The sequence below is a fragment of the Lissotriton helveticus genome, chromosome 12 (assembly GCF_964261635.1).
Source record: "Lissotriton helveticus chromosome 12, aLisHel1.1, whole genome shotgun sequence".
Taxonomy (NCBI): domain Eukaryota; kingdom Metazoa; phylum Chordata; class Amphibia; order Caudata; family Salamandridae; genus Lissotriton; species Lissotriton helveticus.
The window spans coordinates 123,198,315-123,221,025 of NC_136073.1; the positions used below are offsets into that span (position 1 = coordinate 123,198,315).

General features: G+C 44.7%; 1 protein-coding gene across 8 annotated transcripts in view; it reads left to right on the forward strand.

Moving 5' to 3' along the window:
- Positions 1 to 22,711, forward strand: part of LOC144799967 (beta-galactoside alpha-2,6-sialyltransferase 1-like) — a 419,348-nt gene that overhangs the window by 178,730 nt on the left and 217,907 nt on the right. The window contains exon 1 of one of the 8 annotated variants that reach the window (XM_078671613.1): positions 14,473 to 14,588. The exons of 6 other annotated variants lie outside the window; for them this stretch is intronic. The gene's annotated coding sequence lies outside the window, so the exon portion shown is untranslated. Of the gene's footprint in view, positions 1 to 14,472; positions 14,589 to 22,711 lie in introns of those variants that run through there. One more of the 8 variants, XM_078671618.1, reaches the window with a different exon arrangement.

The following is a 22,711-nucleotide window of genomic DNA, read 5'->3' on the forward strand; positions in this document are numbered from 1 at the left end:
CAAGGTATGCTCAGACGTGAGTCCCTTGCTCACTTTGCCACTGGAGTCAAGAAAGCCCGGCTGAAGACGGTTGTAATGCCAGAAACCGGTCCTGGGAAGCTTGATTCCGGTCCAGGGAAGACATGGCTTGGCAGTTCGGGCTTGAATGTTCCCATGAGGCACAGGGTCAGACTGATTTGCATATGGCCATGTCTGAACTGGGTTGGCGGAGTGAGCTAAAGAACGGTGATGGATTAAACCCAGATCAGTTGACTGGGGGTGAGTGTTTGTATTGTCAACGCTCCGTCCATCACCACCTTTGTTTTTTCTTTGTTCGCCCTAAGTTGGCAGGGTATGCTCAGACGTGAGTCCCTTGCTCACTTTGCCACTGGAGTCAAGCAAGCCCAGCTGAAGACAGCTGTAATGCCAGAAACCGGTCCTGGGAAGCTTCATTCCGGTCCAGGGAAGACATGGCTTGGCAGTTCGGGCTTGAATGTTCCCATGAGGCACAGGGTCAGACTGATTTGCATATGGCCATGTCTGAACTGGGTTGGCGGAGTGAGCTAAAGAACGGTGATGGATTAAACCCAGATCAGTTGACTGGGGGTGAGTGTTTGTATTGTCAACGCTCCGTCCATCACCACCTTTGGTTTTTCTTTGTCTGCCCTAAATTGGCAGGGTATGCTCAGACGTGAGTCCCTTGCTCACTGCCACTGGAGTCAAGCAAGCCCGGTGGAAGATGGCTGTAATGCCAGAAACCGGTCCTGGGAAGCTTGATTCCGGTCCAGGGAAGACATGGCTTGGCAGTTCGGGCTAGGCTGTTCCCATGAGGCACAGGGTCAGACTGATGTGCATATGGCCATGTCTGAACTGGGGTGGCGGAGTGAGCTAAAGAACGGTGATGGATTAAACCCAGATCAGTTGACTGGGGGTGAGTGTTTGTATTGTCAATGCTCCGTCCATCACCACCTTTGGTTTTTCTTTGTTCGCCCTAAGTTGGCAGAGTATGCTCAGACGTGAGTCCCTTGCTCACTTTGCCACTGGAGTCAAGCAAGCCCGGCTGAAGACGGCTGTAATGCCAGAAACCGGTCCTGGGAAGCTTCATTCCGGTCCAGGGAAGACATGGCTTGGTAGTTCGGGCTGGACTGTTCCCATGAGGCAATGGGTAAGACTGATTTGCATATGGCCATGTCTGAACTGGGGTGGTGGAGTGAGCTAAAGAACGGTGATGAATTAAACCCAGATCAGTTGACTGGGGGTGAGTGTTTGTATTGTCAACGCTCCGTCCATCACCACCTTTGGTTTTTCTTTGTTCGCCCTAAGTTGGCAGGGTATGATCAGACGTGAGTCCCTTGCTCACTTTGCCACTGGAGTCAAGCAAGCCCGGCTGAAGACGGCTGTAATGCCAGAAACCGGTCCTGGGAAGCTTCATTCCGGTCGAGGGAAGACATGGCTTGGCAGTTCGGGCTGGACTATTCCCATGAGGCACAGGGTCAGACTGATTTGCATATGGCCATGTCTGAACTGGGGTGGCGGAGTGAGCTAAAGAACGGTGATGGATTAAACCCAGATCAGTTGACTGGGGTTGAGTGTTTGTATTGTCAATGCTCCGTCCATCACCACCTTTGTTTTTTCTTTGTTCGCCCTAAGTTGGCAGGGTATGCTCAGACGTGAGTCCCTTGCTCACTTTGCCACTGGAGTCAAGCAAGCCCGGCTGAAGACGGCTGTAATGCCAGAAACCGGTCCTGGGAAGCTTGATTCCGGTCCAGGGAAGACATGGCTTGGCAGTTCGGGCTGGAATGTTCCCATGAGGCACAGGGTCAGACTGATTTTCATATGGCCATGTCTGAACTGGGTTGGCGGAGTGAGCTAAAGAACGGTGATGGATTAAACCCAGATCAGTTGACTGGGGGTGAGTGTTTGTATTGTCAACGCTCCGTCCATCACCACCTTTGGTTTTTCTTTGTCCGCCCTAAGTTGGCAGGGTATGCTCAGACGTGAGTCCCTTGCTCACTTTGCCACTGGAGACAAGCAAGCCCGGCGGAAGACGGCTGTAATGTCAGAAACCGGTCCTGGGAAGCTTGATTCCGGTCCAGGGAAGACATGGCTTGGCAGTTCGGGCTGGACTGTTCCCATGAGGCACAGGGTCAGACTGATTTGCATATGGCCATGTCTGAACTGGGGTGGCGGAGTGAGCTAAAGAACGGTGATGGATTAAACCCAGATCAGTTGACTGGGGGTGAGTATTTGTATTGTCAATGCTCCGTCCATCACCACCTTTGGTTTTTCTTTTTTTTTAAAGTAAGCCAGGTGTTTTTTTATTTTCTCTTTTCTTTCTTCATACCTGCTTTATTGGGCTTTGTGATGCACCGTTTTGCAAATTCACTAATTTAACGCCCTCTCATATCAAGCATTTATACAAAACAATATCCAACGTTTTGTGGATAAGGAACAAAACATAAGTGGTGTTCCGGTCAAACATTTCCGAATATCTGGAAAGTATGATCAACTGCAGTAAATAATATATATTTTTTCCCCGTTTACTATTTATTTAATGCAATAATTTAATACTGTGAACCACTGTACATTTTATTATTGTACTATCTTCCAAATCTCAACAGAAAAAGACTTCAAAGAATGGCGTGAAGTGATTTAGTCTCACTCAGTTTGTTCCCTTCCGCGGATGACACTGGTTTCATCCTCACGTCCTGCGCAAATACATCATGGAAAATGTCCTAGAAGCAGCCGGACCTGTTTGGCATCTTTGCTGGTCCCTAAGCCAGGCTGTTATGGTGACAGGAAGGCAGAAAAAAGAAACTCATTGGTGTTTGAAGGAGAGGCAGGCCCTCGAGATAGGAACAGACGCCTGCCTTCTCAGCCAGGTACAATCATTCCTTCCAGTGGTCAAGAAGACTGAGGGAGTGGGTCAGAGGCGGCGATGAGGCATGTGGCCCTGTCTTAGGACGAGCATCACACAGCGTGAGCCACCGAGTGCTAGAGCGGTTCTCAGGAGAGTTCATCAGAGAGACGAAGGAAGAAGGGAAACTACAAACATGGCATTGCCCCTGCTGTCGCTGCTGCTGGCATCGCCGCTGTTCGTGGCATAATCATAGGTACTGCAATTTCCTTGTGAGTTTTCTTTAATAAGGTTTGTCTTTGGCAGTCTTTGGCTTTACAAGAATGTTGTGGGAGAGGAACTACAAGCAAATGTGAAAATATGTCTCCTAATAACTGGATGGTGTATGGTATAGGTTGAGGAGATAAACAGGGCCTGATTGGGAAGACGGGCAGTCGGGCATTGCGCGATTGGCCGGTGCCTAAGGGTGACATGTGGATTGGTTTTCTAAGGGCCTCAGCTTCAATCAATCAATCAAGGAATTGTAACCGCGCTACTCACCCGCGAGGGTCTCAAGGAGCTGGTGGGGTGGCGCAACTGATGGCGATCGGGAGTTCGTTCCAAGTATTGACCACGATGTATGAGAAGGCTCTTGTGCCTGTCCTGGCTCTTTGGATGCGTGGGGTTTCGGCGAGGGCAAGATTGGGGGATCGGAGGTTTCTCTTGGGTGCGTGGAAGGAGATTCTCTTGTTGAGGTATTGGGGTCTGGTGTTGTGGAGGCATTTGTAGGTATGGGTGAGTATCTTAAAAGTGACTCTCTTCTCGATGGGGAGCCAGTGGAGGTTACGCAAGTGTTGGGTGATGTCTTCATGTCAAGGGATGCCGATGACGAGTCTGACAGCTATGTTATGTATGGTCTGGAGAGTGAGGAGCAGGATTAGTTGATTCTTGCATAGAGAGCGTTTCCGTAGTCCAGTCTGCTGGTTGTGAGTTCATGGGTGATGGTCTTCCTTGATTTGGGGGGGGTCCATTTGAAGGTCTTTCGGAGGATGCGGGGGGTGTTCAAGCAGCTGGAGGAGAGGGTGTTGACCTGTCGGGTCTTCGAGAGGGAGGAGTCGAGTATGATGCTGAGGTTTCGGCGTGGTCCATGGGGGTGGGGGGACCTCCAAGGGCAGTGGGCCACCAGGTGTCGTCTCATGCAGAGTCGTTGGCGTAGGATACTATGCTGAGTCCGTGCTGTCTGACAATGGCGGCGAGTGGGGCCATGTAGATGTTGAAGAGCGTGGTGCTGAGCGACGATCCTTGGGGTACTCAACATTTGATTTCCATTGGTTCAGTTAATTCCTGCCCTGCCAGGTCATCCCACTTCAGTCAATGGTGGGTGGGCTAGCGTGTTAAGTGTGACAATCGTCCTTACTAAGGGCAAGGTGTTGCTCCAAATTTTGGGCCATTCTAACCGTGGCCCCCTGGGGCCGGTGTGGCCCAGATGCAGAGTCTTGCCCCTGAACTCTTCCCAGTCAGGCCATCACATTCAAGCAATGGTGGGGGGGGGGAATATTCAGGGGCCTCGCTCTGGGGGGCAGGTGATTTTTTTGCTTTGGGTCATCTACATACCAACCCCACCCGAGCAACAATAGCTGTGTTTTTATTTCCTTATTCTTGACTGTAAGGTCATCTCCCTGAGCCTATGGAGAGCTGGAGACGGAGTTAAGAGGAACCTTCCTGGGGTGTGCGAGCGTATTTGCATAGGTCTCGCTGTGATGCAACCTTTATTAAGCACTAGAGAGGAGGTGGCATTACAGCCAAACCTGCTGACATTGGGAGTGAGAGACCAGGTTCCAGACCAGCATCGGCTCAACATCCTGTGATCCTGGGCATATCTCTAAATCTCCCAAATCCCAAAGTAAAAATAAATCTGATCTTGTATTGTGTTACAGGTGCTCATGTAAATCACTCCAATGCCCTCACCCTATAATAAAAAGAATTTAGAAATAAACAGCAATGTATTCATGTTTTCAGTTTCAGAAAGGGCCAGAGCATGATCATTAGAGAGCACTCTTTATATAAAAATATCCATTTTAGTTTTGAACATGGCTTTTCTGTCTTTGGGTAGTTTAGCATTTAGTGACGGATAAGTAAAGCAGCTTTAGAACACGTTTTTAAGTGCTTTCACCTTACATTGGCTGTTTAAAATATCATACTGATCAGAGAAAAAAATTCAGACTTTTGGTGATTTTCTTCATTTTCGCACTGGCCAGGATATTAAAATACAGGTTATGTTGGTAAAAAAAACTTACAAGTGGCAACCCAAGCCAGATCTGGTGTTTTGGCCCTTGGGACAATTTATTTCAGCTCACCCACCTGACCAAAAAGCAGTGCTTCTCATTTTCACCAATCTTAATGGTTCTATAGGCTTTAAAATGCTTAGGTTACAAAACATTTCTCCAAAAATGAGTCCAATGAGACTAAGCAAATGATGTTTCATGAATGGGTACGATCCGCAAATGTGGACCAATTTTTTTGGGACTGCCCGGTCCTAATTGTAATCCCAATCCGACCCTGGAGATAAATAACACATGTAGGTGTGTGCCAACCCTCCCAATTCAGGCGGGAGACTACAGATTTCAAGGCTAGTGTCATTTTTTCCAGTTCCTGCATGCAAAAAGATGATTCTTCAACGGGCTTCTGCCGACAGGGACTGGTCGTGTGACTTGGGGTATGCACTGTCAGTAACCTACTTCCGCAGGCCAGTGCACAGCATTTTTGTAACGATTTTCTGACAGCTGACCATGCTTTAGCACGCTTGCAAGCCGCATACTTGTCAATAGACCCGATTAAGCTCTAGTACTCAATAGAAGTCAATGGGAGAAATACATTCTCCTATTTTTATTTTTTTTAAATCCCCTGTCACTTGACAGAGTTTCTTTCCTTGACTGCAGCTTTTGGAGCCAAGTGAGGAGACGACCCTCACGGTCCCGGAGAGTCTTTGTGGAGAAGGTTTGCCAGATCTTTCAGTCCACAGCCTTGTGATCAGCATACAGGCAATACATGCAGTCCTTATGCCTGTCCTCCACATACAATCTCTTCTTCCCACAGGTGGAACAAGCCTTAAAAAGAGCTTTCTTCTCCTTGTCAGACATTCTAGAAGAAAACCTGAACAAATCTGAAGAAAAAACTGTTTAAAAATAGCCAAATAGAGTTGAAGTGAGCAGGGCTCAAAGGAGACTCCCTTAGCACAACGTGCGGTAGAAAATCTGAGGCTCTGCGTTTCTATCAGGAGGGTTCTATGGGGTGAGGCTGATCTGATTGGTTGTGGCTTTACTTTGGTCTCTTTTGCAAAAAGAGGTGGATATGCCACAAAAGGGAATGAGTCCTTGGCCCTTTTCTTTCTCTTTTGTTGCTACTGCTATGTTATTTTGGTTACCTAGACTCCTATTCCGACGACGGGGAATGATACAAGCTTTGGGAATCTATGAAAGTTCCAATACTGGAGGAAGAAAAAAAACGTATTTTTGCTTCTCTGATATCTGACCTTGCATTATCACACTTGCAAGTGCCATACATGACAATAGATCCAATTAAGATCTTGCACTCAATAGAAATCCATAGGAGAGATATATACTCCCTTTCATTTTGTTTTAAATCTCCCGCATTCCTCTACTAAAATATTGACATGAATGTATCCTGCCACCTTTGTATTCCCTGACTCAAACCATAGGGTACAGTATTATTCACGGTACGGCCTCCATGGGGACAACACAACACAATTTCAGTTGTTTTTATATGAGACACCATAGAGCTATATTGCAAGGGTGTGTGCACTGGCACAATGCGCCCATGATACGCCAGCACCAGAGGAGGGAGCAACTACAACAGCAACTTACGTTACTGCACTGCTTGAAAGCTTTGTAAATCTGCCCCTCTGTTTCTCCAGACCAAGTTCTTTAGCATATAATGCCTGCCAGTGCCTGCCAGTATTAATAAGATGTGATTACTACATGTTATAGTTCTGATTGTCTTAAGTCACATTTTATATACATTGTTTTACACACTTGTACGACTCATTCTCTTTTTATACTATTTTTGTGATGGGAGAGTTGAGCTCTAACATCTGAAAGAGGGGATAAGGAGAGACAAGAAGAACCACTGGAGGGTGGTAGTGAGGGAATCCTTGAAGAGAAGAAGGAAGTCATTGTAGGCCTGCCGTCACCAACCCTAAAACCAGCCCTGACTGTAGTGCATTAATATCAAAGATGAGCTACACTGCAGACAACTTCATCCTGTTAATATCAGAGATGAGTTCCTGGACAACTTTATTAGGTGAGCTAATGTTCACCAGAGATACACTATGTGAGTTGACATGGAGGTGAGTGGTACTACAGATATTTATGAAGTGTAAAATAATGAGTGCTGGTGCCCAAAGCATACCTTAGAATCACCCAGCTGGCACAGTGCACCAAGTACCAAGTCTGCATAGTCTGGAATCCACTTCAGGCCTCTTTAATCCACAGTCAGACTCTCTGTGCCTTTTTATCTCCCTCTTGCAGGTTCCTGCTTCCTCCCATGTTGACTGTGTTTTCATCTTTCTTTTTGTCCTTTTTTAGGTTGAAACCGACCTAGGTTGTGAAAAACATCATGTGGCCATTCTGAAAGCTTCCATGAGAATGCATTCCGCCCATTGCTTACAATTGGCTTTGCGGTTTGTAACTCACATTTCCTGGGTTTCTATTTGCTGGCTTATTTTGTTTTAAGCTGTCCAGCATGTCTCTGTTGCTTCCGTATTGCAAACCTTGTTCACCATCGCTCCTTGTATCCTTCCACAAGTCCCACTTTCTGGAAACAGGCCTTTAAATTTTGTGATTATCTTGTCACATTTGCTTCGTATTCAGTCAGAGATCAAATGTCAAACTGTCTTCCGAGAGAGCTTGGTGTTTCAGGGGGCGTCTCCTCCGCTAAGGAGTGGCTTATTAACCTCTGTGCTATTTTAGGATGAGTCAAAACTCTTGCACTAGACAAAACTACAATCCTTCTCCCTCTCTCCAGGAAGAACATTAATCAATGGAGTGATCTTGACATTTTTATTGTTGCCACAACATTGCTGGAGGCAAAGAATACAGCAGCAGGTGCTTTTAAAACCATAATATATGGCTCCCCCACCCGAAGTCAGTGCCCGGTGCGGTGGCACCGGTCGCTCCGCCAGAGAGCCGGCCCTGCATGTAACTATTATTGAAGCATTCTGCTTGTGAAGGTGCCGGTTGTCCTGCCTGAGTTGTGGGCTATAGTGCATGATGTGTTATGGCAACTGTGTGATGTTTATTCTTTGCCAGAGCTCTTTCAACCAAAACTTAAATAAAAGCCAATGCAAATGCTTGTAAACAATGAACGTTTTTCTGGCGGTCTCTTAATGTATTTGCTGGAATTTTCCTACATTATTTCATGCCTTCAGGATGTTATTCAGTTGTTGATCTGCAGTTACCAAGCTGCTGGTGTGGTTGATGGGAATTCACATAACAATGAAAAACGTGGCACTTGTCAGGAGCATAAATGTAGCAATCTGAAAACACTCTGTGCTGCAATAGGTAACTGGTCTGCTCGTTGTTATCTTCCATACGACCAGTAATGTGTAAAATTTCTTTCAGTGCTTGCATATTCATTTAATCAATGGCTTTTTTCAACAGCATATTATTTATATTTCCCACCATTAATTTACCACAAACTTTGATGTCTTTAATGCCTAATGCAATGTAATGGGTAATAACACTTATAAGGTTCCAAAGGCGAGTCTTATTGGCTATGTCAATGCTTGTTATTTATTGTTCTCTTTCTTCATACCTGTTGTATTGGGCTTTGTGATGCGCCGTTTTGCTAATTCACTAATCTTGTATCTATTAAGTAACGTCCTGCCAGATTAAGCTTTGCTGGAAAGCAATTTCTACTGTTTTATTGATAAGGAAGAAAGCATGGTGTTTCGGGAAAACATTTCCGAATATCTGGAAAGCCTGATCAACTTCAGTCAGAGTAATATATTTATTTGCTTGGGATCTACTTTTACCGTGTTTACTATTCATTTAATGCAATAATAAAATACTGCAAAAGACTGTACATTTGATTACGGTACTATATTTTTAAACCAAACAGACTTCAACAAATGCCATGAAGTGATCTAGTCCACTTTGCCCCCCTCTGCGGATGGCAGTGGTATCATCCTCACGTCCTGCACAGCGACATCATGGAAACTGTCCTAGAAGCAGCCGGACCTGTTTGGCGCCTTTGCTGGTCCCTATAAGCCAGACTGCTCTGGTGACAGGGAGGCAGAACGAAAAAACTCGTAGGTGTTTGAAGGACGGGCAGGCCCTCGAGGTAGAAACAGACGCCCGCGATCCCGGCCAGGCCCAATCATTACATTCAGTGGTCAAGAAGTCTGAGGGAGTGGGTCAGAGGCGGCGATGAGGCACGTGGCCGTGTCTTAGGACGCGCATCACATAGCGTGAGCCACCAAGTGCTAGAGCGGTGCCCAGGAGGGGAAACATCCTTTACCACGCGGATTTTACTCCGCTCGGCCTTTAGAACGCGTCCGTTACAACGCAAGTCGTAACCACGACTTGCGCTGGAGGGCGCTAGAGGATTAAAAATAGTATATTTACTATTCCAACACCTTCCCTAGTGTCCACGGGGACTGGTGTTAGAATAGTAAATTATACTATTCGAAATCCGCGCCCCCAACGCAAGTCGTAGTAACGACTTGCGTTGTAAGGAACGCGTTGTAAAGGAATGCGTTGTGACGGTACGCGTCGTACCGTCATACATCCTCCCAGGAAAGTTCAGTAGGAGAGACGAAGGAAGGAGGCCGACTACCAACAGGGCACTGCCCGTGTTATTGCTGCATCTGGCGCAGTCGCTGTTCATGGCATAATCATAGGTGCAGCAATTTACTTGTCAGTTTTCTTTAAAAAGGTTTGCCTTTGGAAGCCTTTGGCTTTACAAGAATATTACAAAAGAGGCTACAAGCAAATGTGAAATCCCATCTCTTAATACCTTGATGGAGAATGGCGGTGGTTGTGGAGATAAATAACACATGCAGGCAGGGGCTCAACTAAACCCGAACTTCGGGTGGGGTGGGGCTAGAACTACCAGTGTTGGTGGTGGGCTACCATTTCGCACAATAGGAACAGAGACAGCAATATAATACAGTTTTGGAAGGCCAATACATTCAGGTTTAATGCACTAATGCATGGAAAAGATATATGTCAATGCTGGTTGTTTCCTGTAGTAGCACATTAATGCCAGATCTTTTGTCTTTGCAAATGCATTCCACTGAGATACCTCGCACTGCTGGAGCTCAGACATTTTCCACCAGATCTGTGATCTTCAGGTGTCAGCAAGATTGTTGGTACTAAGCGAGTCATGTGCATGTCAGAAATGAAAGCGCTGAAGGCTTCCTGGAAAGTGTATTTTCTAATTAAAAGTAGCATGAACTGCATGATAAAAACACGTTTCCAGGGAACAAGAAGATGTGTGTGGGCAAATCTCTGATGTGCCCAATAAAGTGCTCCCACAAACATTGAGAAGTAGACTTGAGGTGTGAATAATAAACAGGAATAAAGAAAATCGTGAGAGCTTATTTCTAGCAGTCACAAAATGAGGTGAGCTCACTATCAGTTGTAAAGGAAGGGGTATCCACAGAGATGTAAAAGCATGCATGTGTTGGTATTTCTATAGCATTGACCTAACCCGAGAGCAACAGAGCATTGCAAGATGCAGGATTATATTCCTCAAGCGGTGGCCTATATTTTTTTGTTACACAAATACTTACACTAGTATCTCACATATTTCCATTTTAGGCACATTGTGATTAAGTAATTTCCTATGACTACACAATTTACAGTCAGTGCCAAAATGAATTCAAATCAAGGTCCTCAGATCGACAGCTTAGCCACTAGACCACATTTCCTTCCTTAGTTGATGATCAGAACTTCCAAAATAGCTTCACACGTTCAATTTCACCACTCCTTCTGAACACTCAGGCCCTGTTGATGTTTTGACATAGCCATTAGGCCACATTCCTCATGCTGTGTTATGAGTGGAATGAATACAAATTTGGTATTTATATTGTATTCATGGGTAGCATCTAAGTGAGTTGTCTCTTCTTTAAAGTTGAGGTTTATCAATTTTAATATATACACTGTGGTTTAAAGTTAAGTACATAAAGAGCATGCATAATGGGTTACTGTGTATTCTGGTTGAATATTACCATTGAGGGGTTCTGGTGATATCTTTGATATCTTAAGTATACAACCAGTTTCCAATTTGTTAGCTCTAAATTAATTCAATAAAATACAGACTTGCACCTAAGCCAAACTTGTACTCAGCCACTGTTTCTTTCTCTCCAAAGGAAAGAAGGTTAGACAAAGGTGCACAGATTTAAATGTGGGCATGCTGCAACAGAAATTCATCGTGGGAAGTAGTGCTGGCAGCCATATTAGTGAAGGAGCTGAATCCATGTAAAAATTAAATTCATTCTTGTTATGGTGAGTATCTGCAGCATAAGACAGTTCTGCAGGATTACGTTGAGATAGCCTGAAGGAGACCTGGGAGTAGGCGCATGCATGCAGGAAAGAGTGTGCATGCCCATAACCCTGCTGCGCCATTCTCAAAGGGTTCCTGTAGCTCAGCTAGTGCACAACGCCTGCCCCCTTAGTGCGGAGCTCATGTTCCTTCACCTGAACACCAAGCCATACACTAACGATTAGCGCACATGCACTAACAGAAGGTCCTACAAGAAATCCCTCTTATTGCACCCTTGAAGCTGACCTGCCTTCACACGCTTCATGGTGTACTTCTCCATCCACTTACTTTGGGGTTTGCAGGATATGTGAAGGGTTTACATTTGATGTTCTACATTAAAACACAATTTAAGAGTTGACTAGACCACCTTTTGCAATTTTAAAACATGGCGGCCAAGCATCTGAATGCTCAAAGAGCTCAACTCAGGCAGTGAACTGGCTTGCCACGATCTATGTCAGCGCAGGGGCTCACCGCTGTCTGTATGAGTATGAGTACGTTTGTATGTGAGTAACAGTGAGTGTGAGTGAGTATGAGTGAGAATGAGCAATTGAGAGAATGTGAGTTAGCGGGATTGAGGGAAAATAGACTAAGGCCCAGATTATCAAAAATGTTACACAGCGCAGCGCAGCACCCAAAATTGCTGTGTTGCATGAGAGGAAGAGCGCAGGAAAGCAATATACCTACAAAGATATGGCACCATCCTGCTCTCTCCCTAGCGCTGGCACACAGTTAGGCTCCAGAGCGCCTCACACACCTTTGCACTATAGTGCAAAGGTGTCTAGCATAGGTTTTGTACTGGAAGGATGCCCTTCCAGGACAAAATACTATTCTTTGACTAACTTTAAAACTTTTCGTACTTCAGATTTGTGCTGTAAAGTCCAGTACACATGCAAAGAGGTAAAATTTAGGAGAAATAAATGGATTTCTCCTTTTTAATGCCTGCTTTCAAGTGGCGTTTATTTTTTTATGCAAAGCACTGTCTGCTATTGTTAGTAAATTAGGTTTTGTGTCAAAAACCATAGGTGGTTACATGGGAACGCCCTTGTATGACCCATTGATGCCGAGTGATGCAAAGCAGCAAATTGCACTGCTTTGTGTTACTTTCAGTCAACTTTCCAGTGCAAAGCAGGATTTGCACTGAAAAGTAAATGAAAAAAAAACATTTTGCGCAGGTTTGCGTCATCCTTTGTGATGCAAACCCGGCACAAATTGGTTATTAAACAAGGTCCAAATGTGAGCGGGAATGAGTAAAAGTGAGGCAAATTTTGAAAATAATGGGGAAGCTCCTTGACGATATTAGACCCAACTACATTCAAAGATCACCAGCCATCAGTGATGCCAATACTAACTGATGAGATGTGGCCTAATGGCCTAAGCTGCCAACTTTGGAACTGGGGAATGAGGTTTCAATCCCAGCATCAGCTCAACATCCTGTGATCCTGGGCAAATCACTTAATCTCCCCATGCCTAGAAAACACATCTGATTTTGTGTTGCCTTTGGTCTGGGTTTGCTGTATATAAACCAAACTGGACAAATAAAAAGCGACAGGTAGCGAGGAACACTTTGCCCAGAGGATTGGGACTGCTACCCACGGCCCTTCTTTGCTATCCATCGACCCCGCCCCTATTTTGCCGGCATCATTTAGCATCTTCTTATGTTTTAGTCAGTACTTGGCACTTTTAGAACCAAAACCACAATTTCCTACGATTCCCCCTTGCTATTGACAGAAAAGTCTGGACCGCTGGATGGTCAATGCAATTAAAAAACGTATTTCTTCACCTTTTAGTATGTATTACCCCTCACAGGAGTAGGAAATGCTATACGAATGCAATTATAAACCAAGACAATTTGGGATTTCTGCCTTATTTGATTGGAAGCACAGGAAGTGCAGCTGCGGTCTCACATACCAACATTAATGGGCAAGCATTCTCTATATTTAAAACAAAGGGTGATCAGTAAAGCACATTGCTTTGCACAATTATAATCCCCACTATGGGGGTTTTGTCCTGGATGTTGTGAATCACCTGTGATCCCTCACCGCCTCTTTTGAACATTCTGCAAGCAGCAAGAAAAGCTGTCTGTCGAAGAAAAGAAAATATTTATTCCAAAGCACTCTTCTCCACTCATACTTTGCCCAGGCTTTTTCTGGGTCAGACACCCACATAAGTCCAGCCCCAGCTACCGAACACAATGAGGGGGGGAGGCTGAAGCCCTTTCAGCCTATTGGGTATTGCACGCCAGCATGCAGGTATGTGCCACCCCCCCCCCCGAATCAGGTGGGAGACTACCGACTTCAAGACTAGGCTCCCGCCTACCAATTCCTGCATGCAACAAAACGATTCATCGATGGGCTTCTGCCGACAGGAACTGGTCTTGTGTGACTTGGAGTACACACTGCCAGTAACCAGCTTCTTTGATTCAATTATAGATCCTTATTTTTTAGAAGAATAACCACCTCACCCTATCCTGTAGGAGGGTTTGTTACTGGTCTTTCAAAATGGATGACCTGTTTTTTTGGGTTACTTTATTGCCATGAGCAACCACAACTGCTTAACAAAACGACCAACACCGCTTACACAATTATGAAAGAAAATCACTGTTGTGTCTCTTCCAAAGATGCCTCTACCACCAAATAGAACCATTCAAAACGATTCCAAAAATGATGCAGTTTATTGAATTGTCATAAGTCGAGACTGAAAGAACAGGTGCTTCTCCAACAGGTTTAACAAGCAGAACTGTTCAATAGTCCTGGACAGGTCACAGTACTCACAGGAGTCTGGTAGAGCTGAAAGATATTGCTCTCAAATGTATAGAGAAGGATGAGAGCCACTTTGTTCCTCAAGTGCCTGCCATATGCAGAAGCCCTTTCTTGCTCCAGAATTTCATACCTGATTCCATTAACTAATCCATCTATAACTTTTGGATCTCTTCCAAGAATATTGAAGGTTGCGAAATCAGTTGCTTAATGGACATTATTGGAAACAATTTGAAGCAATTGATACTAAGTTTGTAAATGTATTATTTCTGCTGTCCCTACCTTTCCGTTTCACTTTTCCTTAATCTAATAGTTTTTGTTCATGGCTTCTTCCGGATGGTGTTCAGCCAGGGAATTGTATTGTGGTCTGTTCTGGCCATTCTGGAGGTGGTGTACCTTTCTATGACTTGTGTGATGGCTTGGGGGCAGTGTTTGAGAAAGTATTTGTTCAGGTAAGTCATGGTTGATTTGGGCGAGGTTATCCATGAGCTTGGATTTAAATGCAGTGAATGTTAGTAGTCTTCTTTAGGAGAGCTTACTTTGCATCTTGTTGCTTGGATGAGGGCCTGGGAGTTTGATTGTTTGGGGAATACTTGTGTGGTCAGACAGCATGACATAAGTTGGTTTAATGATGCTAATCTGCAAGACATTTTGGAGAGTAGTATCGAGCCCGTGGCACTTCGCAACAGATGGGATGGTGGACAAGATGTTTCAATTCAGGCTCTTACATATTCTCAACAATCCTTTTAGGCAAGCGGTGGATTTATCTTCAGCAAGTAATACTAAAGTCACCAGTGATATGGACATTTTTGGATGCGAGTTAGAGTTTGGAAAATAGGAAGACCTGGTAGGGCATAGGTGGACGACAGTCGATCATTGTTTTGTAGTTAGTGGCAGGTACGTAAGGGATGTTTGTGTATCATAACTACTCTTCTTCCATGTTAGATCTGTCTGTTCTGGGTCCCTCTGGTAAGGTTGTGAATGATTGTGGACATGTCTGAAGGCAGATCTTCCATTTAAAAACACCAGGGCCTCAGTTAATATTTTTTAAGAATAAGTCTACACAATATACAAAGGTTTGGGAGTAATTTACTTCCTCAACAAAATGGCAATCACTAGTTGGGTGGATTTCCAGGTGGCATTCTTCAGCACCAGGGGTGTTGAGAGGGACATGGGGGTTCATTGACTAGAAACAAATTAGATGCTGGGCACTATCTGTCTGCCTCCAAGGTTTTTTAACATCCTTACTCCTGATTCCTGCCTTTTTCAATACTTAAAATCCCCTAAAAAGGTTTAACTAAAGCAGAGAATGACCCTGCATTGCAGTCAGTCAGTCAGTCAAAATACTTTATTCAACTCCAATTGAGCCATAACATTTTGCACCAAACCCAATACTTTTACATATAAAATCATAAATAAATACATATTGCTTTCATTAAAAAGGGGCGTGATACAGACTTAGGGATCTATTAGGATGGCGGACGCGGGGCCGGCAGCGGCCATCTGTCCGTGATCGAAACCCCAGAAAACCGCCGGTCACATTAGCAGTGATGACCACGGTGGACCTGGACCGCTAAAATGAGGCCGGTGCAGGGCCAGGCTCCGCCGGCATGATCATGATGCCGGCAGTAGCCAGCCTTTCCGCTGCTGTGGAATCGCCATGGAGAGGCATGCGGAGAATGTCACTGGAGGCCCATTGTGGGTCCCTAATCTGTTGGGGTGGTGGGTGCACTGGGGGGTACCCATGGTCCCCTCCTACATGTCCCTGTACCAGGTGGCAGGCACTGTGCCGTGCCTGCCATGCAGCGCAGGGATATGCAGGACATGCTCCTTTTTACATCGCAGCGGTGCTGCTGGCAGCAGCAACCGCCACAACGTTAAAGGCCGCAAATGTACCGCCGCGGTCGGATTTTGACTGTGGAGCTTACTAATTGTACCGGCAGTTATGCCGCGGTCCTGGCAGGCGGTCTTTTCCCGCTACCACGGCGGTCAGGGTGCTTTCCCAACCGCCATACTAATAGACCCCTTAATATTTACTAGGTATCCTGAAAACTGTTAAAATATAATTTAAAACAGCATATATAATATCTGTGTTCTCTAAGGATAATATGTAAGTCAGAGCTGTCTCATGATTCCTAATTTTCTGTGCTAATGGTAACAGACAAAGGGATTGCCTTCTCTGGGGAGTAGAGAGTGTGCAAAATAAAATAACGTGATTAGTACTTTGATATGTAAAACCATCACATGGACAAGGGGGGAGTAAGGAGAAGCATGTGCCTTGGATTGGAAACGCTACCAGAAAGTGTATTGTTTTAAGACGTAAACTCGTCAGCAAAAATGTTTGCCTTTCATTTAGACTTAACTGTAAATAAAGTGCAGACTGTGCTTGGGGTTGCCGGTATAACTCTATCCGTTTAGGGGGTTACCCCCAGGACAGTGTATCTGGGAATAATGATAAAAAAGAATTTATAAACATTATGAGGGTATCTGGGTTTGGGAAATATTCCGGAGTGCCCATCTTTAGAAAGCTCCATGTTATATACCTGAGCCAAGGAATCTCTAGGCTGTTATCTAAATTCAAACAATCTCAGCATTTCTCTGCAAAATTGGGCTTCTGTGTTTTTCCAAATTCTTGCCCAACACCAACAACAACGGTTGCAGTTTTACATATTCTTCTAAGTAACCCAGCACAACTTCCTCATGACAGAAAAATATAGGGGTACTTTGGGGCACTGCCAGCAATCTCCTAATACATTTATTGTCTATTTTTTTGCAGCATATTGCAATTTGTATATCCCCAGATACCAGCACCAAAAGAAACAACAGACAAACATTTACTTTTAAACACATAAAGCAATTACTTAATTGGCTTATGCCTTATTCTTTTAGATAATGTAAAAACAGCTTCTATCGACCATTGCTCTAATACTTGTTTAAAACTTCCAATTAAAATGTTATTTTTTTTATTTCTTCCCCTCCTAACATAAATGTCCTCATCTTCGCTTTTTTGAGGACACACTTCATAACACATGATTTAGTGTGATTAGTTTTGAGCCCTAGATCTATCATAAATAAATTAAAAGCATCAAGGAGGGATTGGAGTCCATTTGCTGTTCTCACTATGAAAACAGCATTGTCCACATTTAGGAGGAATGGTATTTGGTGTAAATTTGCACTTGCAGTGTCCTTCCCCCTTACACAAATATTTACCGAGCCCATTAATATACAGTAAGAAGAGGAATAGGGCCAACACACACCCCTATCTGACCCCAATATTGGAGACAAATAATTCTGTTAGGTCACCATTCCTATTATAACGAACTCTAACTGATGTTTGATCATGACGCCTAGTGAGCAGTGTGATAATAGCACCATCAATACCCATCTTTGCCATAAGTGGCCATAATTGTGAATGATCTACTGTGTCAAAGACACATGCTAAATCCATAAAGGCTAGATGGACACAGCCTTTTTGTGCCTTTATGTATTTTTGCATTATTAGGGAGAGATTACGGGTCTGTTCTGCAATTCCTAGCCCTGGCCGAAACCTAAATTGAAAGTCCGACAGTGCTTGGGTCTCTGTTGCCCATAGTTCCAATTTGGACAAGATAACCCTGCCCAGAATTTAAACTGTGCTGTCAAGAAGGGAAATGGAACGATAGCAGTGTGGTTGGCCCCTGCCCCCCTTTTTAAAACTTGGCACAATAATAGCTTCCTGCGAGGTCTTAACAAGGGTCCTACTATTCCACTTCTCATGACATTAGTTATTGTGTGGTAAATAAATAATTAATTACCGGTACTATTTTTCTATGCATTAACTGAAACAGATAGCTCAATAAATAAGAGGCAGAATCCGTGGTATCCGAGTCGAATGGGCTTTAATCAGATGGCTCGAGCCAATGGACTATCGGGTTCCATCACCTGCAAAGGTTCAGGAAGGGACAGACACAAGGAAAGGGGAATGGCAGCTGCAACGTCTCATTGACATTATACAGTATATATAGTAAAACAGTACAATTGCATTGCATACAGTAGGCGTAACAAGTGACAAACGGAAGATAAGAACACATGGGCGTAAAAAGAAGGCGTGCACAGGGCGTGCACGAAGACATGTGATGTAAACGTCACAGAAGGGTCATAAATGGGTGGATACATGGAGGGGGCTATCTGGGCAGCTGGAACCTTTAACCTACTGGTGCGCGCAAACGGGCTATGACGTGTAACTGGGGAGAGCTGGGGGCTCTGACTTCTGGCACTAGAAGAGGAGACTAAAGTCTGGGATGTCAGGACGACATGTACCTATAGCATATCTGATATCTCGTGTTTGGAGAACATGTTGATAGAATCTAAAAGTCATCAGGGCAAAGGCTACTTGTCACTAAGGCTGGTGCATGCATATATTCTACATGTATTGCGTGTGCTATGAATCTTCTATGGATACTAATTCAGTAATTCTCTTGCATGGAGACAGGAAGACTAGACTATAGATGAAGATGTTTATGCGGTTCGTTAGCTTAGGAATGTGAAGCCGGGGAGCTGAACTGATAACTAGAGGCATAACATATTCTTGGCAGACAGGCAGGCAGGCCAGGCTGGGCACCGCGCTGCTTGGCAGAAAGTAAGTGAAGGGTCAGGGATGCGGGAGGGGCTGCATCGCTCCTCGGAGTGGTTTCAGGAGACTTGAGCTTGAATCTGGTGTCCGGGCCCCGTGAGGCCTAGAAACGGGGACAACTCGATGAATTAACGTGCACAATGTAAAGACGTTGGCAACATAGGCCTAAAACTCGTTGCTTTCACGAGGACTGGATAACTGGCATACTAACGTTGGACACAACTATAATTGCGTCTTTATTCGGTTATGTGGGTAAATATGCATAGCGATCATGCACATATAACATATAATGGGGAACACGTAGGGACACATGACAGGGCAAAAATTCAATTTTCCTCATTCCCTCCTTGTTCCCTACGTTTTCTTCAGGAAACATCAATATTCATGATACCATCTATCTGTTCATACAGCATCATTTGCTCGTTTCTTATCTTCTGGGAATGGGACTTTGGACTTGGAATACAAGAGGTAGCGCACAAGCCGCAAATCGCAGGGCCACATTGTAAACAGAGACAACAACTGAATATGATCATTACTACTATTCCTAGGAATGACAGCACTTTCCATCCCCAGGCAGATATTACACTCCAGAGCCAACCGGACCATGTCCAGGTGCCTGGATTCTGGTGCAACTGATGGGCTATCTTATGAAGTCTTGTTATAGCTGAATAAACAGACGGTGCGTTATTAGGAATGAAAATGCAACAACTAGATCCGATGACTCTACAAGCTCCGCCCCTATCGGCCAGTATGACGTCAAGAACAAGGCGGTTCTGAAGAACGACAAATCTCATAGCAGATTGTTCTTCTGTTAAGTTACCTAGAGCGGAAGTAGTCTCATTCACTACTGCTTCAAGGGTTCTGGTTAATCTACGTATTAGTTTACTATTCTGGATAGGTCCTATGAAGAAAAAGAAACCTTTATTGAAGTCTGTATACTGTTCTAAGGCAGTTTCAGTTTGATCGACAATTGGGGACTCGATCTCCCTTCTATGTCTGATGTGTACTAGATGTGTATTTCTGTGATAATCGGATGGGGCTAGGAAAACTGGTGGCAGTAGGAAGGCAATGTAACATGTTCCATCCCAATCTAGGGGCAGACGTACATATGCGGTCTGACCACATACAAAATACGAATGACGTGAGGCTTTGAAATTAGATTTCCCACTGTCACTATACTCGACCACAGTATTACAATCACTGTGTCCTAGATGTACTGAACCATTCTTTCGGATACATAATTCGCCTTTCACTGGTAGAACTGTAATAGCAGGCAAGTCTGGAGTAGTCTCGGACTGAACATTCAAAACCATGAAATTCAAAGAATAATTACCTAGATCATATACTTCATTTTCTAGATCTAACTCTGTTCTATGGGAAAGACCTTCCTTGTCTGGGAAACATGTTCTATTCAAAAGGGACTTATCGTCTGAGGATGATGTTATCGTAAACCATGCTCCACACGAACCATTGTGTGAAAACGGATAGGGAAAGAGTGGCAGAACTCCCTTCGGTGTCTGAAAAGGGGGGAGTCGACCACACACCCAACAATTAGTGGCATTGCTAGTCTGGTGTGAATAGTGTAACATTCGTATAAAAGTATTGTTGCGCATGGCAAGTCGATAGGATAACTCGTGAGGAGGTAGTTCACTAAAAGTGTGCTCTACTGTATCATTAGAGGAAAGATGTACATGTGAATCAAGAGGAGGAAAAAATACATGTAAAACGTAACTTATGCATGTAATCGTAAGACTCAGAAATAACATAAACAATAACGTAATAACGCATCGGCTGCGCAGATTTTTACAATAACGTATTTTCTTGGAGTTTCGTCTAACTCTCTCACTATGGGGGTCTATCTCATACATGTCAGGAACCTGTCTAACCGCTTCACCCGAGAGGGACTTAAACAATTAAACTGTCTGACTTGCTAGACCTTAACTTGTTTTTATACTCCTGCTGCGGAGTTTTCTCTAACAGGGGGAGTTTAGAGTCAGTATCGGGGCAGTCCTTGAAAAAAGTCTTTGGACGGAGTCCATGAAAACGCTTGATATGGCTGGAGTGAAGCCACCCTTTTCTTCCTTCTAGCTTTACGGCGGTCCTTGTGGTCATCAGAACAAGTTTTGGCTCCTTCCAGCGGGGCTCCAGCGGACTTGAACGATCAAAATTCCTCACTAGAACGAGGTCGCCTGGAATGACCTCGTGCGGTTTCACTTGGGTGTTGTCTGGAAAGGCAGCCGCGACCTGTGAACGACAAGAGAGTAGTGCAGACATCAAGGAAGCTAGGTAATCTGTCAGCATATTACTGTCAACATCAGTAATTTTACGTGGCATAGGTGTACCCCACATGTTCGGGGGACGTCCGAATACTACTTCATACGGTGACAGACCTGAACGGGAGTGGGCGACCATTCTCATATAGAAAAGGGCGACTGGCAGGGCTACCATCCAATCTACGCCTTTCTCTGCGCAAACTTTTGCAATGCGGATTTTCAGAGTCTGATTGTGTCTCTCGACGAGGCCAGCTGCCTCGGGGTGTCGTACGCAGTGGAACTTCCACTGGTACCCTAACAGAAGAGATACTTGTTTCATGAGTTCGGATGAGAATGGCTGGCCGTTGTCTGAATACACGACCCTGGGCAAACCATAGCGGGGGAAAAACTCACGAACCAACTGCCTGGCAGTGGTCGCGGCAGTATAATCTGGGACTGGATATGCTTCTGTCCATCTGGACAAAGCGCATACTACTATGAGGACATACTTGAAACCTCGACATCGATCCATCTGAATATAATCCATCTGGAGGACTTCAAAAGGGTGGTCAGGAGGATGGAATCCACCTTGTTCCACCGGAACACCTTTACCTGGATTGAACTGACAACAGATCATGCAGGTACGTACTTTCTTCTTGGCTGCTGCTCGTAAATGCTTGTTAAACCAAAGGTTCTGGATGCTGTCTAACATGGCTTTTTCTCCTAAGTGTGCTGGACTGTGTGCTGTATTAATAATGACTTGAACCATAGAGTCGGGGAGAAACCATGTGGCTTTTCCCTTCGTCAACCATCCCTGATCTGTCTGGACCCCTCCTTGTTCAGACCATTTCTTGATTTCGTCTGGGGTAGCATGTGTCTGTATGTCTAGTACGTCTTGTGTAGGGTCCTTAACTGTCATACAAGTCATCTGGACTGGAACGTCTGTCTTTGTCGTGTTAACTGGAATGTCTGGGGTCTGAGCTGTAAGCTTGGTGGTTCGATCTGCTAGATCGTTACCTTGGGAAATGGTGTCAGTGGCTTTCGTATGTGCTTTGCACTTCATAATGGCAATGGCTTTCGGTAAATGTATTGCTTCTAACAGAGCTTGAATGGGGGGGCCATGCTGAATCTTGGCTCCATGAGAGGTCATGAAACCTCTTTCTTGCCATAGGACTCCAAAGTCGTGTACGACTCCGAATGCATAACGCGAATCTGTATATATGTTTACTTTCAGGTTCTTGGCTCGTATACAGGCTTGGGTCAGAGCGATGAGCTCTGCTGCTTGAGCAGACAAGGTGTCAATACGATATGTTTCTATAACTTCAGTTTCAGTAGTCACTGCATACGCGGCTACTAGTTCTCCTGTACCTGTTCTCATACATGAACCATCCACGTAAAGTGTCAGGTCTGGATCAGGTAATGCAATGTCCGTCAAGTCTTGTCTTGGCTTTGTCATGGTGTTGATAACTTCCACACAGTCATGTGTGGCAGGATTTGACGTAATCGAGGGTAACAGTGTAGCAGGATTTAAAATGTTGCAGCGTCTGATGTCTATATGTGGCTGAAACAGTGTCAGTTCATATCCCGTTAAACGTGCAATTGTCAGGTGCTGAGTCTGTGTTCGGTTTAAAAGAACTTCCACGGAGTGTGGAACTTGTACTGTCAGGGAGTGTCCTAACACTATGGAATCACTTTGTCTGATAGCTAGAGC